Source organism: Antechinus flavipes, chromosome 5 (genome assembly GCF_016432865.1).
Source record: "Antechinus flavipes isolate AdamAnt ecotype Samford, QLD, Australia chromosome 5, AdamAnt_v2, whole genome shotgun sequence".
Classification (NCBI taxonomy): Eukaryota; Metazoa; Chordata; class Mammalia; order Dasyuromorphia; family Dasyuridae; genus Antechinus; species Antechinus flavipes.
This window is the reverse complement of record NC_067402.1, coordinates 225,156,234-225,166,448: the sequence shown is the minus strand read 5'-3', so window position 1 is coordinate 225,166,448 and position 10,215 is coordinate 225,156,234.

Below are 10,215 nucleotides of genomic sequence, written 5' to 3'. Positions count from 1 at the left end.
CTTATATGTATTATTACCTCCTATGTACTTAATATGGATTATTATCTCCTATGCTTAGAATGTGAGCTCCTTGAGGATAGGAACTATCTCATCCATTTGTATTCACAATAATCTGTACATAATAAGTGCTTAATCTAATTTTTTTCATTCATTCATTTATTTCATTCCTTTCTCAGTAAACATCAACTATTACCAACAATTGCTTAATCAAACCCTGACATTATTCTAGACTAAAAAAAAACCTTACTTTGAATCTTTCCTTGAAACTTAGTTTTCTATGTGTAGATACACCATGTCCTTTATTCTAGGATTTCATGACTTTAGGGAAATTTCATTCTCAAAAGTACTTAACATTTTCTCAAAGAAGATATTTGCTCCAAAGTACTTCCAAACATGTCTCAGAATGTTTCCTTCAGTTCTCATCAATCGATACATCAAAGGTTCACATTTAGAGATATTATTTATAATTAAATTAGTGTGTATGTATTTGCATATATATAATAGCTATATCTATATATGTCTATATATACATACATATATAGGTATATATATGCATATATATGTGTGGGTGTATACACCCACACATCCTTGTCTTTTTTATTTTCAAAATATATGCATAATTTTCAACATTCACCCTTGCAAAATCTTATATTCTAAATTTTTTCTCCCTCCTTCCCTCTCCATCTCCTCTCCTAGACAGCAAGTAATCCAATATATGTTAAATATGTGCAATTCTTCTACAAATATTTCCACAATTATCATGCTGCACAGGAAAAATTGGCTCAAAAAGGAAAAAAATGAAAAAGAAAGCAAAATGCAAGCAAACTACAACAAAGAAGTGAAAATACTATGCTGTGATCTACACTCAGTTTCCATAGTCCTTTTCTCTCAGTGCAGATGACTCTCTTCAACTCAAGACCATTGGAACTGGCCTGAATCACCTCACTGTTGAAAAGAACCATGTCCATCAGAATTGATCATCATATAATTTTGTTGTTTCTGTGTAAACTGTTCCCCTGGTTTTGCAATACATCCTTGTCTTTTCCTTATTTAGGCTCCTATCTTATATTCTAGGAGAGAGAAAACAACCACAGGGAAAAGAGACTTAAAATTCCTTGTCCCTAGGAAAGTAGGACATACATCTAAGAAGTGATCAGAAAAACGCAAACAGCAACACATTGATATTGTACAGATAAATAGAGTAAAAATAGAGTTGTTTGTCCTTCCTTTTTGAAAAGGGCCAATGACATAAGTTGATGCATTGACTCATGAGTAAATTGTGCAAAATAAGTCAGTAAGTACTAACTAATAAAGTTATCAAAAGTTAGTTGGCTAATTAGGAAAGATTTCTTGTTGTGGGGGGAAGGCATGGATTGGAAGTGACTGGCTAAGATATGGCGGAAGAAGTGGCCAGTGCCAAACTTAGAAATGGTTTGACACAGAATTATAAAATATTACAGTTGAAAAGGGATCTCAGGGGTCATCTAGTTCATTTTGTATATAAAGAAGAATCCCATCTAAAATGTTACTGATAGGCGATTAAATAGTCTTTGTTTGAAGACCTACACTGATGGGAAACTTACTGCCTCTTACAGTAGCTCACAGCTCCCTAACTGTGGGTAGCTGCAATTGATATGTAGTTAAGGATAATTGTGATAATAATGATATGATAAAGTGGACTGGAGTGTCTCTAGCTCACTGATCACTAGCCACTACACCCTTCACCCTGTGACTCAGTTTTATCATCTATAAAAAAGATTGGATTAAATGATATCTAAGATCCTTTTATAGCTCAGAAAAACTATGGTACATGGTTTTATAGACTTTATGGTACTAAAGTGTTTTATATTCATTATCTCATTGCATAGCTACAATAATCCTATTAGGTAAGTAGGGGAGGGCCTGTTGCTGCCTTTCCTCTTTTTATAAATTAGGTTCAGAAAGATGAATAAATCACATAGTTAGTCAGGGCAAAATGACAATCAAAATTCAATTCTTTTGAAGATTATTTTCTTTCTTTTTTGTATATGTTCATTTACTGTCTATTTCCTCCCTTTACCTTTCTCTTTTCTATTTTACAAAGCCCACTTGAGTTCTGAAAAATACTACTACTCAATAAATACAAATTGCTATTAATAATTACTCCTAAGCAAATGTTCTCGCATGAGATTTCCTTCTTTGGACTAATAGTTCTTATTTATTATTCAATAAATTTGGAAGTGATCACTGTCATTGATTTCCTAGTTTAGAAATTGTCAACTGAGTTGCTGTATGATGGGATAATCCAATCTGTGATCCTATGATCAAGGGGGAAATAATAGGCCATGTTTCCATGTTCTTTTGTTACTTTCTGGAAGAAGTGAAGTAGGCAGTACAAGTCATAAGGCCATAGATTTAGAGCTAGAATGGATTTCAGAGGACATCTAGTTTAACTCTCATGTGTTACATGCCCCCAGTCATCTATCTTGTAAATGCCATAGCTTGAATTCAAAGCAGAGTTTCTTGATCACAAGTCCAGCTTTTCACTGTGGAATAGGTGGTGAGAGAAGAATAGATTTGGGGGAGAACAAGAGAACAGGTATCCAGGATCAGATGTGTTTCCTGGATAAACCTAAAAGGAACATTGTTTATCCTGAAGAAAAATGAAGCAGGATTTACTTTGAGGCTCCTCCTTTTATGTAATGAAACTTCCTTTGGCCAAGGTGTAAAACAATAGTTGAGGGTGGGGTGGGCCCATCCCCAGCTATTACTGTGGCCCCAGCTTTTGTTGGGAAGTTTATGGCTTGAGTGGTGGTGATCGTGGTGCTGTTGCTACTGTGAGTGTGTTTGTGGGAGGAAGTAGGGGAAGGCAGGGTTTCTGAGTCAGGGTTCTTTGCCTTAGATTCCCCACCTGTGGTCTTCAGTCCTAATCCATCCCCTTCCAACTGGCTCAGTGGGGATTCCCCTATCCTGCAAGTATCTAATTGGGGTGTATGTGATCAAAGACAAAGGGGGCTCTCCAGTTAGTCCCTAAGGGACCCAGAACCTCATAGACCAACTAGTCCATTGGCCAATGGGTGAAGGCTTGAAGTTTCTTGTTTAAAAGACCAAGTGGTACTTCTGATTGTGTAATAGTGCTTATCACCGTTTCCTCCTCACAATGTGGACCATATTCCCCTCTTTGGCCCAACCTCCAAAAGCCATTTTCCAGCAGCTGAACTTTTGGGCTTACCAGTTACATCTCAGAGTTAGAGCAATGGCAGAGTCCTGTCAGCCCCTGTGTGCCTAGCATGGAGATATTTGACATCATTCAGATGGGGATGTATTGGTAGTCCTTTCCATTCTTAGCAATGGCAAATAATTTTGAGTAAAGCTTATAGGTCCCCAATGACTACATTGGCTACAAAGGGCATGGAGTGGGGAAGGACCTCTCCAAAAATTGTGTCCACTATCTCCCTTCCTTCCTTTGTCTTGCCCAGACTCTTAACCCTTGCTGGATTGTGTATTTCTGGACCCAGTGCAAAGGCCTTACATCCCTACCTCACCTCTGACTTTCATCATATACTCTTATTCATATAGGATGTTCTCTTTAAAGCCTGTTTCCCCCTCATATCTAAAAATGTAGCCCCAGACTCCTCTAGAAAACCTTCTCTGTTACTCTCTTTGACTTGGGAGGGGGAAAAAACACATCAAATTACACAAGACTAATCACTCAACAACCCTTCAAAACTTATGGTCATCTCTGCTTGTAAGTGTTCTTTACCTTTCAATGTTTTTGGAGCATGCATATGCTGTTTTCTCTATTGGTCTAGGGGTTTCCCAATTTCCCTGTGTATCCCCTTCTTTCCCCAGAGTGTCCAGGAAAAGGTTCTCCATATAGTAGGATCACAAAAAATTATTGTTGAACATATTCCTTAAAACATGACTTAGCCAGGCAGGAAATTGCTGATTGAGGTAGTTATAATTCAGTCAAACCTCACTCTCCCATTCTTCTTTTATGTCCTGTCTTTAGCCTTGTCATCTTTTACTCATTTTGAAGTTCATCTCTTTAAAAGATGGAAATCTTGTGCTTATAACATAACTTTATTTTTATTTTTAAAATAGGATTTTATTTTCCCAATTATATGTAAAGACAATTGCTAACATTAATTTTTCATAAGATTTTTAGTTCCAATTTTTCTCTCTCTTTTTCTCTCTCCCCTCTCCTCTTCCTAAGAGGGCAAACAATCTGATTATATACAACACAGTTTCTTTATTGAGAGGTGCAGAGTCCTAATCCATTTTTGCCTTCAATTGTGCTGATTATCCATGAAAAAATTACCTCTTTAAAAATTATCTGTAGCATCCTTCCTTCTACTATTCAGCTAGTTCCTGGGCTGCTGATTTCCAAGTTGAAACAAGAAGGAGAAGGGGATGAGTGTATTTGAGTATCTCTGATAGAATCTCAGAATTAGACGAGACCTTTGAAGTAATTTAGTTCAATCAGTAAATGAATAAGATTCCTTGTATCCACAAAAATATCCTAAATATGATCATCCAGTCTTAGAAGACCTCTGGTTATGGAGAACTTATTACTTCCTGATCTATTTGATTATATCTGATTATATTGCAAAGCCAAATAAAAGTTACTTGTGAATCATGCAGTGTTTGGAAATATCCAGAATGTTTTTATTATTCATGTCTCAGCTCCTTTCCAGTAATGCTATTAGCAGCATTTTCCATCTACCAGAAAGAGGTCAAATGAAGCATTTCCTAAAGTATCAGGGACCTATCCAAAGAATCTGGGATGGTGAGAATTTGCCTTCTGCACACTCAGGCAGTTAGGTATTACATGATAGAATTCTGCTCTTGGAGTCAGGAAGATGCTTCAAATACTTACCTGCTGTGTGATCCAGAGCAAGTCACTTTACTATCTCAGTTTCCTCAGTGTAAAATAGCATATATCTCATAGGAATATTGTGAGGATCAGATTAGATAATATTTGCAAAGTATTTAATTATATGCCTGACATATAATATATAGTAGACACTTAATAAAGGCTTGTTTCCTTCTTATTTTTTCCAGAGAGAGATAGAGTTAGATAGAGAGAGAAAGAAAAAGATAGAAATAGAAAAAGAGAAAAGGGAGAAGAAGGGGAGTTGGAAGGAAGGAAGGGAGGGAGCAAAGAATGGAGGGAAGAAAGAGAGAGAAACTGTGACCTAGTTCTCTGGGAGAAGGGATGATTACCCTCAACCTTTCTCAGCCTAGTTAAATGGAAAGTGGGGGTTCATGGTTGCTTCCAGACTATCACCCTCTTATTTACAAAACCCCAGAATTTTTTGATGGGAGGAGGAGGAAGCAGAAGAAAGCATGATTAGTCCATAGTGGTATGGGATCATTCAATCCAACAAATATTTGTTAGATCACCTACTTTGTAATTGGTACTCTGCTAGGCCAAAAGGAAATAAATATAAAAGTTCCTGTCAGAAAGGAGATTGCATTCAACTGAGGGGAAATAATTTCTATTGAGAAAAGCTAGTATAAATATATACAAAAAATAAACATAAAATAATGTGAGACAGAGGGGAGAAAAAAGCTCATCATTGTGGACATTGTTGCTTTTGGTTGGAAAGAGCAACTGAACTAAGCCTAGAATTGACCTGAGAGTTCCAAGAGGGATAAGTAAAGAGGAAGAGCATTTTAGATATGTGGTTCATCCTGTGAAAAGTCATGGAGGTCAGAGATGAAATGTCATATGTAGAAAACCAGATGCTATATACAGATGCCAGTTGATCTGGTTAATGATATAGTGGCCTGTTTTGGTAAAATCTGTGCTTCTCCAAATCTCAGCCTTGTTGGAACCAGAGTAATAAAAATATAATTGTATTCAACAGATGTTTTAACCTTATATTTGACTGAGGAGAAAATGGGAACAGGAGAGGACAGTGAAGATGCCTTGGAAGGCTGTGCACAAGAGTAAAGTCAGCTTAAGGGACTTAAAAAGGAGTTGGTGGCAGTCTCTCTGCCTCAACTGCAAATTTTGTCAATTGGCACTTTTCAGCTGCCTCTAAATGTGTCCAGATCTCTCCTATCCTTAAAATAAAATTTACTTGGGCTTACTATCTCAATAAACTGTCAAAATTAAGAAATCAATAAGCATACATGTACCAGACATTATTCTGTTGGCTGGAAGTATTGAGATAAAAACAAAACAGTGCCTTCAAAAGGAACTTAGATTCTAATCACTTATCTAAATAACTGTATGCAGAAAATATACAAAGTAATTACAAGATTATTTTGGGAGGTAGAACTTTGGGATTAGGAGTTCAGGGAAATGCTTTATGTAAAAGATGAGGATTGGGATTGAGTCAAATCTTGAAGGAAACGAGGTATTCTAAGTTGGAGGAAAGAGTGAGTATCCAGTGATGGGATGTTTTTTCCCCTAAAAGAACTTCCATCTCCTTATTTCTGGGAGTCATGCCTAAAAGTGCGTCTCAAGATTTTTCCAACTGCCACATCACATTACTACCTCATAATAAGCTTCCAGTCCACTAAAATAACTTGTATATTTTTCAGGAAAATTGCTCTCTAACCATATTTCCCCAATTTAGTGCTTTTGACATTGAGTTTTGAACCTAAGTATAAGATTTTACATTTATCTCTATCATATTTCATCTTATTGGATTGAATTCAATGCTTTTTGCCTGTCAAGATTTTTCTGGATTCTGACTGTGTTAGTGTGCTAGCTATCCTTCCCTTTCCCTGTTCTTTTCATAATCAAATCAAACTTTTCATAATCTATATTTAATGCCTTCCCTTTTTCTCCTCATACTCACTGCTTAACCCCTTAATACAGTTTCTGTTCCCACCATTCAACTAAAATTGATTTCTTCAATGTCATCTATTATCTCTTTATTGCTAAACGTAGTGGCTTTTCCTTCTTTTCCTTCTTTTTTTTTGACATCTCTGTAAAGTATGTCACTATCAACCATCCAATCCTTCTTGATATGCTTGGGTTTTTATGAACTCCTCTGGCATGGTCCTCTTCCTTCTGGACAATCCTTTTCAGTCTTTACAAGATTATTTTTGATGTCCCACCATATAACTGTGAGCCCACTGCTCTTTCTTGGACTCTCTCCTTTATATCTCTCTGAGTGACCTCATTAACTATAGATTTAACTATCACCTTTATGCAAAGGACCTCCAAAAGTACCTATCTCTCTCCTGAGCTGCTTGCTAGACATATTTATTTGTCTGTCTCAAACCCTACCTGTCTAAAAATCTCTTAATTTTTCCTTAAACCCATCCTTCCCATTTAATATCCTTATTTCCTTTAAAGGTTCAGTCATTCTTGAAGTTACCCAGTCTTACAATCTCCAAATCATCTTGAAAGCCTTAATTTCTCCCAGCCTCCATATCTAATCAGTTACCAAATTCTGTCAATTCTTCACAATATTTCTTAAAATCTGTCCTCTTGTGTCCATTCACACTATCACCATTTTAGTTGTCTCTCATCATCTTTAGCCTAAATTATTACAACAACTTATTAATTGGTCTCCCCATATCCATTCTTTGTTCCTTCTCAGCTCTCCTCCACATAGATACCAAAGTAATTTTCCTGTAGTATAGATATAGGTATAGCTTCACTGCTCAAGAAGCTTCATTGGCTCCTTATTGCTACCACAGCAAAATACAAACTCTTGTCATCTAAAGCCTTTCACATTAATCGTATTTCATATATCTAATAGTTAAGCCAAAAGAGACTCCTGATTATTTTTAATACACAACAATCTGTGACTGGGTATGGCTGTTTCCAAACTTGAAATGATCTCTCTATTGGAATTTCTACTTCCCTTTGAGTTTCAACCCAAGTGTTAGGTGTTTCAAGAGTCCTTTCCTGACTCCCCCAGTTGTTACTGCCACTACCTTGTTTATTCTATCTTTATCTCCATCTCTGTCTCTGTCTCTGTCTGTCTCCCATTTTTCTTCCTTCCTTCCTTCCTTTTTTCCTTTCTTCCTTCTTTACTTCCTTCCTTCCTTCCTTCCTCCCTTCCTTCCTTCCTTCTTTCCTTCCTTCCTTCTCCCCTCTCCATCTCTCTCCATCTATCTATATTCAGCATTTGCTTATCTTTGAACATATTATATTTTCCTAGTAGAATTTAACTTCTCAAGGGCAAGAACTAAATTCTTTTTGCATCTTTAACCCAGAGTTCCTGGCAGTTTAGCAAATGCTTATAGATTGATTATCACTTAGGAATAAATTTCTCTAGGGAAGATTTTCTGGAGAAGGAATTAGAATATCTAGAGAAAGATTTAACTATATAGAGTGTTTGGGGGACACTTTGTATATAGGAATAACATTCATTTTAATTGTTGATAGAAAACTAAAGGCATCAGGAAAGATCTGAGAAAAGGTAGAGAGAGGCCATAGATTGTAGGATTTTGAGTTGGAGAGAGGTTTAAAGATCATCTAGTCCAGGAGTCTTGGCAAATATTTAACAACCAATTCTCCAAAAGTTTAAATTGGCATGAGTAACATTTTCTCCATCATTTTCTTAAGGCTGGACAATCAACAAAACAATAAATCAAATTCTTATTTTAAGTTTATACTAATTTTTAAGGTGTAAATATTCAAACTGAACATTTAACAGTCAGCTCATAAGAACTGTTTTCCAACTAACTATAGGTGAGAAAGACCAAAGTTCTTTTCACTGTACTCTAAGGCAAAGGAGGGACAATCTGATGACTTTTGAGGTACCTTCTTTCTTTAAATCCATGATCTTAGAATCCACACAGTCTTGGGAGAAACTTCAGGTTAAAAAGACCAAGTTCTCCCACTCTATTCACAGCCATCTCCAGTCATCTTGATCTATATCTTGCCACTGGATTCAGATAGTTCTGGAGGAGAAAGTGAGGCTGGTGACTTTGCTTAGCTCTCCCTCACTTAAATCCAATTCACTTGCATGTGATGGCATCACTTCTCTGGTATCAAGATTCGGAGAAAGGTATCAACAACTTTAAGAGGGACTGTGAAACAAAGTAGCCTCATCACTGAAAGAGGGTAGTTGTGTGTGTGTGTGTGTGTGTGTGTGTGTGTGTGTGTGTGTGTGTAGCATCAGATCAAAGAATAGCTTTTTTTGGTTTGGTTGTATCCACAGGATCCTCTATCCTGGACACTTTGGAATCCCCCCTTCTGCCTATAGTATAGCAGTTTACAATTCTGAGGTAGTTTGGACAGTTCATTGATCCCTGGAGGAGAAGAAAAATATTTGTCTCTAAGTTCTCAAGAAGATGCCAAAGACAGAACTCTCTTGTCTCTGGAGAAATTCAGAATAGGGTCTGAATGCTAGGACTCTTGAATAGGGTCTGAATTTACAATTTTGGGGGGATGGTTCATCATAAAACTTTGAGGAGCAAGAAGTTATTTGGTGTAGCAGAAAGAAAACTAGATTTTTAACAGAAGACTTTGGCTCTGTTCTCAGTTCTGTGTTTTAATTTCTCAGTGACATTGGACAACTCAAGTTACTTCTTTGGATTTCTGTTTTCTCATCTGAAAAAATGAAGGGGTAGAGGATTTCCAGGTCCGCTCCAGCTTTAAATTCTGTGATTGAATGGATGCATGTGGTCATGAATATATTCATAAGTATACATAGGCAATTCATAAATTTGCTTTGTGTGTATGTTGCATGTGATGTGTGGGAGGGAGTGTGTAAGGAAGTATGCTGGCATATACATGTGTGTATGTGACACCTATATGTTGCTAAAGGAGCAGTCACAGAGAACCATGATAAAAGGTCGAACATCCTCTCCTATTCCCCCAAATAATGTCTAGTTCTTGATTCTCCCTCATTCCCAATTTAATACAGAAAACATTTCTAGAAAAAGGGACCCCTGTGTTGAGAGCTTGAAGTTCTGGATCCAGGAAGGGAGGAGAAGGGAGGGAGGGAAGATGAAACCTCAATCACATTCATTGGCCCTGCCTCAGTCCCCTGGCCTGAGTCACTGCAATCTCTCAGTTTCCACACCTGCATAATGGGAGGGGATGGTGTGAGTTGGGCCCTTTGAAGATGAAAAGCGGGCATTTTGGGGTGAAGGTTCATAAACATCTATGCTGCATCTGGCCCCCAATTAAGCAAATTAAGGGAGGAGCTGAAGCAGCAAAATGTCCCAAGCCCATTAAGGCTGTTAATTGCTCTTGACCCAGTGGCAGGGACCAAGCCTGGCTCCCAGAGGTATAAAAGGACCTTGGGACCAGAG